The 10,521-nt window shown below is 35.4% G+C and overlaps 1 pseudogene; it reads left to right on the top strand.

Moving 5' to 3' along the window:
• Positions 1-8,199: 8,199 nt before the first annotated feature.
• On the top strand, positions 8,200-9,543 carry LOC149569742 (prolycopene isomerase, chloroplastic-like; annotated as a pseudogene).
• Positions 9,544-10,521: the final 978 nt, after the last annotated feature.

Below are 10,521 nucleotides of genomic sequence, written 5' to 3'. Positions count from 1 at the left end.
TCGATGGGAAGTTGAAGAAAAATATAGCCTTTGTTGCAGTTGAAGGTGAGATGCACTTTTGTGATTTCACAATACATTCAAATACTAATGATTATGATAGTCCACTTGAAATTGATACAAGATTTGTGCATTAAAGAATAACAAATAAGTAAATAGGAGGCTGGAGGCAATGGAGGTCAGAGGATTTTTATCATCTCAAGCTAGTTTCTTGCTTAAAGATGATTATTGCATGGGAAGCAACTATTTGTGTCCCTATAAAGTCAAGGCTTGGAAAACTCATCCCTAAAGATAAGAGGGGACTTGATAGATTTGTGTCCCTAAAGAAAAGAGGGGGCTTGGCTACATGATTGTCCTTCTATTGAGTGAGGGCAGGGGGGGGGGGGGGGGGCATGATTTCAAGAATGGTGTTAGAGACTCTCAGAGGAGATGTCAACTTTTGGAGGAAAGATGTCCATATGTAGACATATTGGTGGTGATTGTTTCTACGACACTTGAGGAGGCATTAGACACACTCAGAGGAGATGTGGACTTTCAAAGGAAAGGGATCTCATGTGTAGCACCAAAGGAGGCATCAGGCACACTCCATGTAGATGTGAAATTGTGGAGGACCTATGTCTCATTGTGTAAGGGAGCTGGAAATTTTTTTATTATGAGCTCAACTTTAAGATTTATAGTTTGAAGTTGTGATATGGGGATATGAAGGCACCTTCAGGATTAGGATTTGCAAACTGAAGTTGCAAAGAGAGATCTACTTTCAAAGATTGTTGAATGGGCTTCATCAAAGTTTCCAAAGGAATAATATTGGTGAAGGCTTTCACTTTTATTGGATTAATGTAATCAGGGGGGGATTGTTGGACTTATTACATTAATTAGGTTAGTTTTTAATAAGCGAGAATGTTAGATTGTTGAATTAATGTAATAAGGGGGGAATGTTAGACTTATTACATTAATTAGGTTAGGTTTTTTGTTTAGATTAGATAAATAAAATTAGTTCAATATAGAGTTGTGGGAATTTATTCCCATAAGTAGTTGCTATAAGGGAAAATAAGACTATATATAGATGCTCAAACATCAATGTTAATGATATTTAGAATCAATTCAGTTTGTATCCATATGTATTAATGAAAATCTGAATCAATAATTTCAGCATTTAATATTTTTTCTCTTTCAAGTTTATCACCCTTTTTACATTCCACTATCAAGTGGCCAAGCATGTTGCAACATTGGTAGAAGGGTGCAACATTCTTGTATACAATCGGTTGTGACCAAATACCCCATTTTGATTTCAGATCCACCTTAGTTGGTAGTGGTATATTCATACCCACATTCACACAAAACATATCAAAGCCTAGTTTACTATTTGAGCTAGTTGTTATATCCACTTTGGTGAAATGTCCAAAAGAGTTTCCAATCCATCTAAACACTCGCTCATCCCAAAACACCAAGGGGAGTTTGGGTAATTTTATCCAAACTGGTGTAGATCTACAAAGGTCAAGCTTAGGGCTAAATTTTGGTTTCCATTTCATGACCATCAATAGGTGTTTACCAAAGTTCTACAAACCTACCATGAATGAATCATAGACCATTTCAACAGAAAAACTAAATAGGAAAAGGAAGCCTACCATCACAAAATAGTCACAAGGAGAGTGGTGTAGGAGCACCCACATAAAGTTATTTTGGACGTGATTTCTGCATTAGTTGACTTGAGGAATTTATCCTGATTTTATCATTAGGATAAGATCTTTTGTTGGGATTCATTTAAACCATTGTGGGGTCATTATTTTCCCTATTCTATATTGATCTAGAGTATTTTGTAAGTTGTTCTTCCTATTTTATAATAATCTAGAATGTTCTATAGACCATCCTACCAAATATAAATAGAGTTTTTAGGTTTAGGTTTAAGTCAAGTTTTTGGATGTGAAATTATGTGAAGAAATTTTTTTTAGGAGAGCAAGTGTATATACTATTCATTTGATGAATCAATTAGAAGAATATTGTTATCTATCTTTTTCTGGTGTGGTTCCTTTTTTTTTTGCTTCCGTTGAGTTTATCTCTACATCATTTCTGGTATTAGAGCTTGGGGAAAGCTCCTAAGGCACTTGGGAAAAGTTTGGGAAAAGCTTGGGAAAAGCTTTCAGCTTCTAAGGTGAATTGAATTTTGTGTCCAAAAGACTAGGTTGAGTGGAGAGAACCTAGATAAGAGACAATGATCACAAGAGGAGAGTTATCTCATGATCAGAAGATACTATTCGATGCATGGGTTTCATATTGGGATTTTTAGAACAAGAAGAAGGAAGAAGCAAGGAAAAGAGTGGAAGAGAAAAGGAAGAAGAGAGAAGAGGAAGCCATAATAGATCAAGAGATAAAGAACAAATGGAATTCCTAACGCAAGAACTAAGAAAGCACGAATAAAATTCTATGCGACTAAGAGAAGAATTGTAGAAAAATATGGAAAAAGAAAATACAGATCTTGAGCATCAACCAATTCAGATTATAGAAGCCTATACTGAGACATTGGAAGAGAAGAGTTGTCTATTGAAAGAACAACCTAATCACATTGATGCTGATATACCAGATGAACAGATCGATGCTGACATACCAAATGAACATAGTGATGTTGATATACAAGGTGAGCAACAACATGTTTTTGATGAAACTTATGATGTAGATGTTCTTAAAGATAGAAAATAGGTTGAAATGGTTGATGAGTATTGTGATGAAATGGTTAATAAAGAGTTGGATGTGATGGTCCTTAATGCAACCAAGAAATGACATTTGAAGTTAAGAAACAAGGTGTTATAGTATATCAAAAGGATACTAACAAGAAGGAAGAAGACTTGTGATGAAGCTAAGAGGATAGAGAAGGCTCCAATAGTGATGAATTTATCTCCAAGTATGGAGATATTGCAGCATAAAGACATCACAACAAAGGATGCAGCAATTCCTATAGTAATCCAAATTGGTGAAGTCATATTTAATGAGGTTCCATCTAATCCATTCATTGTAGGTTTTCTAGAGTTTCATCGAAATATGGAAAAACTTTATGCACATATGGCAGTTGATTTGGATATTGGTCAAGAGTACAAACAAAAAATACCAAAGAATTGGAAGGCCCAAAAGAGGAAGGCCAATCCAAGGGACTTGGATTCTATTGTCCCTGGGAGAATGGTGCAGGAGAACCCACATAAAGATATTTTAGACATGATTTCTGCATGAGCCGACTTGAAGAATTTATCTCAATTTCATCATTAGGATAAGATCTTTTCTTGGGATATTTTTAGACCATTCTAGGGTCATTCTTCTCCCTATTCTATATTTATCTAGAGTATTTTGTAAGCCATTCTTCCTATTTTGTAATAATCTAGAATGTTCTGTAGACCGTCCTAGCAAATATAAATAGAGTTTTTAGGTTTAGGTTTAAGTCAAGTTTTTGATACAAAATTACAGGAAGAAGAAATCTATAGGAGAGAAAGTGTATATATTGTTCGTTTGATGAATCAATTAGAAGATTATTGTTATCTGTCTCTTTCTAGTGTTGGTTCCTTTTGTTTTTGCATCCGTTGAGTTTATCTACGCATCAGAGAGTCCCAAGGAAATCGAATCAAACACAGATTCTAGGAGTGAGATCTATGGGCTTGTAACCCCTAAGGAAAATGTGGGTTCCTCTCAAGTTTCCATGGTGATCTTGGATCCAACAATAGCACTTAGCTAGTTTGACTTTGGGATCTTGGTCTAGACCATAGCCATCATGGGACTCTCCAAAGAGTGGGGGCCCAAACAGGCACAATCTTCAAGATCACCACATGGCTTTGCCAGGCAAGGATTCACCACCAAATGTAACATGTGATCATTTTGAGATATAGAGTAAAGGACTAGTTTAAAATCCAAGCACACATGTACCAAATCCGATGGAGGGGAAAATTATGGGGGTGGGATCCATCCCCTTGATGACTTTATAGGCATGAACCAAAGTTGTAGGCCATATCGAGCAAAAAAGTTTCATAAAATAGATTCATGAACAAATTAGATTTATTATTTATTATTGTTGTAAGGAAATGATATGGAAGAAACGTTGTATGTTATTTAATATTCTGTTGTGATGGGGATTTATGTCTTAGATTCATGACTTGTGAGATTAACTAAAGTGTAGATTTAATATCTTTGATTTTAGTTTCAAAGAAGTTGATTGAATGACTAATTAAAAGGAAACAAAAAGAAATTAGCACTCTATTTATGGGTTTTTAATTTTTGGACATAACATAACCCACAATAGAATGAATTTTCTAAGAGGAAGAACCATTTTGTATTGGATGCAACAAGGGCTATGTTACGTGACCCAGATATGACACACTACTTATTGGTAGAGGCATATAGTAAAATTGTATACATTTAGAACATGGTTCCATAGAAGGTACTAGGGACGATGACACCAGAGGAAGCTTTCATAGGGGAGAAGCCAAATGTTAGTAACTCTAGGATATTTTGAAGTTAGGCATACTATCATATTCCAAGTGAAGCATGTACAAAGCTAGATCACACTATAGAGGTGAGGTACATTTTTTTGTACATTGAAGCCTCAAAGGCATATAAGTTTTAGGATTGAGGGACTAGAAGAATTATAGTTTGATGTGATATCAAGTTCATGGAGGACAAGGTATTTAGAAGCTCCATATATTTTTCTAGTGAGCTTCCAACATAAGCTCCAAGAAAAATTCAAGAGAAACAAAGGTCAAGTATAGCTACTAGTACAAGTGTAGGCTCATGTAGTGAAGATTCAAAGAATACAGAGAAATTGGTATAAAAGAAAATGCATGAAGAAGACACAGAGGTTGATGTTTTATCCTCTACAGTTAGCAGCAAGAACCATGATGTTCAAGAGATACAAAGGTATACTCAAGAATTTGTGGGAGCTCTAACGAAGAGTATGCGACAACAAAGACAACCAACAAAGTTTAATGACTATGTGGCATTAATTAGTTAGGTGGCTAACAGTGAACCTTCCAGCCATTAGGAGATTGTACAACATCAACTATGGCAAGATGATATGGTTAAGGAGCATTCCTAAATAATCCAAAATGATTTGTGGGGCATAGTGCCTAGAGAAAAACATAGGGAAACAGATGAATCATGTTGGATCTGTAAGAAACACAATGCATAGGGTAGCATCGAGAAATACAAGGCAAGGTTCATGGAAAAGGGGTTCTCTCAAAAGAAGGGAATAGAATATGAGAAAAAAAAATTTCTAGTTGTTAGGTATACTTCTATAGGAGCGGTGATCTCATTTATAGCATAGATGGGATGGTAGATTCATCAAATGAGTGCCAAGATAGCATTCCATAATGTTGAATTGAAGAAGGAGGTATACATAGAACAATTGAAAGGCTTTATAGCATGCAACAAAGAGACACACATGGGCAAATTGAATAGAGCTTTGTATGTAGACCCAAGAAAGCTCCCAAATTAGAGTATGATTGCATTGATACATACTTACAGGAAATGAGCTTTGTGAAGACTAAGCTAGTTGCTAACTTCTACTACTTGGTGGTTGGCAGTGAGGTTCTCATTCTTATTCTATATGTGGATGAGTTGTTATTTATAGGTTCAATAGGGCTCATAGAGAATTGCAAGAGGGAGCAAGTAGAAGAGGCAAAAGAGTTCAAAATGAAAGATTTAGGACTTATGCACTACTTTCTAGGTATAGAGATCTAACCGACACATAAAGAGATTTTTATTGGCTAGGGGAAATATTGCATTGAAATCTTGATTAGATTTAAGGTAGAGGATCACAAAGCTATGTCTAAAACTATGATCACAAATTGAAGAAAGGTAGATACATCCAGGGAGAAGGATGTAGATCCCACCTTATATAAGAAATTGATTGGTTCGCTCATGTATTTGATCAACACTGGGACAAATATAGCATTTGCGATAATTTTACTAGATTCATGTTAGTAAGAGGCAAGGAATTTTGTATCACTTGATTTGGTAAAGTTTAATATGATTTTTCATCTATAGAATTAGTTTTTCCTTAGGGGTTTATCTAGGATCAATTTGTTCAAAAATATTGTGGTATTGTGTTGCAATTTCTTTCTGTTAAGTGAAATTGCAATTGTATTTTTTCAATATTAGCTATGAATTAATTTTTGACACTTAAAAAATCTTTTAAGATAAATCATAAATAATAAATGACTACAATAATATTTTTCAAATAAAGTTTATCTCAATAAAGTGAATCATTGTGACTATTTCATTTGGATATCCTTTTCTTGCATTAAATTTACATGCAATACCATTTAACTACGGTGGATAAGAGCATTTACACTTGCATCTATTGTTTTTAAATAATGTCGTCCGTCTTCACTGTTTTGAAGAGTGAAATATGACATTAAGAAGATAATACCCACTTCATTGTATTTACAAATTAATCGATAGTCAAAATACAATGTGCGTTAATACAATGTGCCTTAATAGCTATGTAGACATTTCCCTTCCTCGAATGATCAAGCTGTTCACCCATTACAAGAGGAGGTAAAGAATACTGTTTTCTACAGATCGAAATAACAGATGGTCCTCAAACCACCTTCATAAGACTAACTCGCTTACAATTCAAAAAAAAATTATTCGTCAAAGATAATTGAAATATTATTATTTAAGGAACACCAATATAACTTCAAATCTAACTTCATCATCCAAAAGTTAATCTTACAAAATGGATCTACAAAATATAGCAGGGAAACAATGAAAAATAATTAATCGAGTTACTCTTTAATCGGCGCTCACTATACGAGATAAAAGTCAATCAAAGATATCACCCAATTCATTTCGAACAAAGAATAATACGAATATTAGTGGAATAGTATATATTTTCATCTGCAGCACTTGGGATCTGGAATATGGCTGACGCAGTTAATACACGATCGTAATCTCTCCACTACTTGAAAAAAATTAAAGCTTGCTTTGTTGGAGTTGTCATCTGCACCATTATTTACATTTACATTTACATCCGTCTTAAGGCTATATCGAGCAGAAACTTGCACAAGCAAATAAAATAGTTATAACAAGAAGCAGTCTCATAATTCTTATAAGCTTTGAGCATGCCATTTTAACTGCTCAAGAAAATGTAGATTTTCGTTCATTAACTGACCACAAAGAAGAGCTGGGTGGAATTGAAAGTGTTATGGGGAGATCAAATGAAATGGTTAACCGTAATACAATATATTCATAGCAGAAAGTCACAGATGGACATGATCAGAATAGTTGAACGTGTAATTCTGAAATTGACCAATTCAAAAGTTTGAATTCACTAATATATGTATTATATCTCGTTCACACGCTTGTATCTCATTCCTAAATATGATTCAAATCAATGGATTTCTCTGTTATATGATAAGTCTGGTACGGTGTATTCAATGGTCAAATAGTTCACCGCAAGTATATATCTTATTTGTTGTTCGGTTATAAAATTGTTTCAATTTTATAGGCCATGGTTAATATTTGAAACTTGCCTGGTTTTAAGTCTTAAATTGGCCATTCTATCTTTGAATTTTGTGAGTCTTTAAGCCTCCATGTCTCCTACTCGTTAGCAGCTCCGCACAGCACTTGAAATCGCTAAAACCCAACTTCTGAGCCTCAAGTTATTAAAGGTTAATGATCGCCTCCCAAAACGTGTTTTTCCTAACCTCCCAATAGGTTAATGATAACGTTCAAAAATACGTTTTTCTTAACCTCTCAAAAGGTTAATGTCAACGCCCAAAAACACGTTTTTCCTAACCATTAACCTCTTAAAAGGTTAATGATAACCATCAAAAACATGTTTTTCCTAACCTCTATAAAACAGTTATTAACCTGTTTGAAATTCCAAATCAGACATGAAGATGGTTCGAAATAGAAAATGGGGATGATAAAGTTATCTTGGCTGAGCATATGCCCAAGTGGAGAAAGATGCAGGCACCCCATCATTTTAACAGAAGAAAGAATCACACTCTTTAAAATCTCGGGCACAAGATGGTGGAAGTATTTCTTTTGTCATGATTACAGTATATGCATCAAAATGATTAATTGATGAAGACAGTATTCAGGAGGCTAGATGTGTATATCAAGAAACTCATCTTTGATCAAAACCATATCTCCTACGAGATCTTGATTCAACAAACAAAAGCTTGGAAAATTGTTGGTACCTAATAAAGGTTGAATTGAAAGATGATCGTGAGGAATGAAACGGGCTCTATAAATCTAATCACAAAAGCATTAGCAACTGTTGGTTGCAAAATGGAGGTCATACCTGATCCAATAACTGTTCATTACCATTTGCCAGGGGGTCTTTTTGTTCGTGTGCACAGAGAGTTTGAAGATTTTCTTGTTGAACTTACTAGTTATTTCCCCCATGAAAAGGAAGGAATTTCCCAATTTTACAATGAATGTTGGAAGGTGTTTAATTCTTTGAATTCACTGGAATTGAAATCTTTGGAGGAGCCGCTATATCTTTTTGGCCAGTTTTTCAAGAATCCAGTGGCATGCCTAACTCTTGCCTCTTACTTGCCACAAAATGCTGGTGACATAGCCCGGAAGTATATTAAAGATCCAGTTTTACTTAATTTCATTGATGCAGAGTGCTTCATTGTGAGCACGGTAAAAGCTTTGCAAACACCAATGATAAATGCAAGTATGGTTCTACGTGATAGACATTTTGGAGGGATAAATTATCATGTTGGTGGTGTAGGTGGAATTGCCACAAATCTAGCTAAAGGTCTAATCGATAATGGTGGCTCGATTCTATATAAGGAAAATGTCACAAATATTAAACTGGAAAATGGAAAAGCTGTAGGAGTGAGGCTCTCTGATGGTAGAGAATTTTATGCCAAGAAGATCATTTCAAATGCAACTAGATGGGATACCTTTGGACGACTTTTAAGACTAGAGGAGCTTCCTAAAGAGGAACAAAATTTTCAGAGTTTATATGTAAAAGCGCCTTCTTTTCTTTCCATTCACTTGGGAGTGAAAGAGAGTGTTTTGCCACCGGGTATAGATTGCCATCATTTTATTCTAGAGGATGACTAGGGAAAACTAGAGGAACCATATGGAATCGTTTTTCTCAGTATTCCAACTATTTTAGATCCGTCACTAGCTCCTAATAGCTACCATATTCTTCATGTCTTTACTACTGCTTGGATTGATGATTGGAAGGGCCTCTCATTTAGAGATTATAATGCCAAGAAAGAAACTGTGGCCAATGAAATTATTAGCAGGTTGGAGAAGACCCTTTTTCCAGGCCTAAAAGGTGCAATAAATTTTAAAGAGGTTGGTACACCTAAGACACATAGACGTTTCCTTGCTCGCGAGGATGGAACTTATGGACCTATACCTCATAAAAATTTGAAAGGGTTGCTTGGGATGCCATTTAACACAATGGCTATAGATGGATTATATTGTGTTGGGGATAGCTGTTTTCCTGGGCAAGGAGTCATAGCTTTTTCTTTCTCAGGAATAATGTGTGTATATTCAATCAGGTATATCAAAAGGAACATTGTGAGGAGAAGTGCATAATCATATGATAACCACATGATAGTATTAGAATTGAAACATTTAAGTGGTCAACCAGAAGTGGTGTAGGCCAATATTATTTTCAAATGATTGATCTTGTGAGCACCATACCTGGCTGTAGCACATAACTTATTTGACAAAATGATTGAGAGTCTCCAGCCTCATGCCATGTCTTTGAACCACTATTATGGTTAATCAGCGGCAACAACATTGCTTACTACATTAGAGTTCTATTGTACATGAGAGCGTTGCGGCTTGTGTAAAGAGAAATGTATGTTCCTTTCTACGTAATCAGGCATATCTACAATATAAATGGATGAAACAAGTCAATCAAGAGTGATGTACGACAAATGTTTGAAAGAATGTCTCATGAAAATGGGATTCTGCGATCGTTGTTAGATCAGACTAGACTCACAAACAAGAAGCAAACTATAAAGATTCTAGTAGCCAATGGGGATTCCTTGAAAGGTGAGAATAGCAAGATTACAAAAGACATCGTGTGGCTTCTCTGGTGTGATTGTGCATACACAAACATACCCCAATTAGTGTCTTTTGATAATGTGAGAATTATGCATGTTATTGGGTCTTTCAATAAAATATGGACATTACGAGGATGTTCGGAAATCATTTTGGAAAATGCGTGAGTTGGGAATGAAAGTGGATCATTTCACATTTGCTACCATGTTGAGCGTATGCGCCAAGCTTGGTGACCCGAGACAGGGAAAGAAGCTCCATACCCACATAGTTAGAACCGGCTTCTGATCTCAGCTTTTTGTATCCAATGCATTAGTTGATATGTATGCTAAGTGTGGAAGGCTAGCAGAAGCTCATATGGTGTTTGATGAAGCTTCTGAATGAGATGGAATTTCTTGGAATGTAGTAATTACAGGATATGCACAAAGCAATGATCTTAATCAACTTTAAAGATCTTCAAAGAAATGCCTCAACCAGATGTTGTCTCTTGGGATGTCGTGATCGCAG

Source organism: Cupressus sempervirens, chromosome 3 (assembly GCF_028749045.1).
Source record: "Cupressus sempervirens isolate cs-2001-9-10 chromosome 3, ASM2874904v1, whole genome shotgun sequence".
Taxonomy (NCBI): domain Eukaryota; kingdom Viridiplantae; phylum Streptophyta; class Pinopsida; order Cupressales; family Cupressaceae; genus Cupressus; species Cupressus sempervirens.
This window is presented reverse-complemented; position numbering and strand designations above follow the sequence as displayed.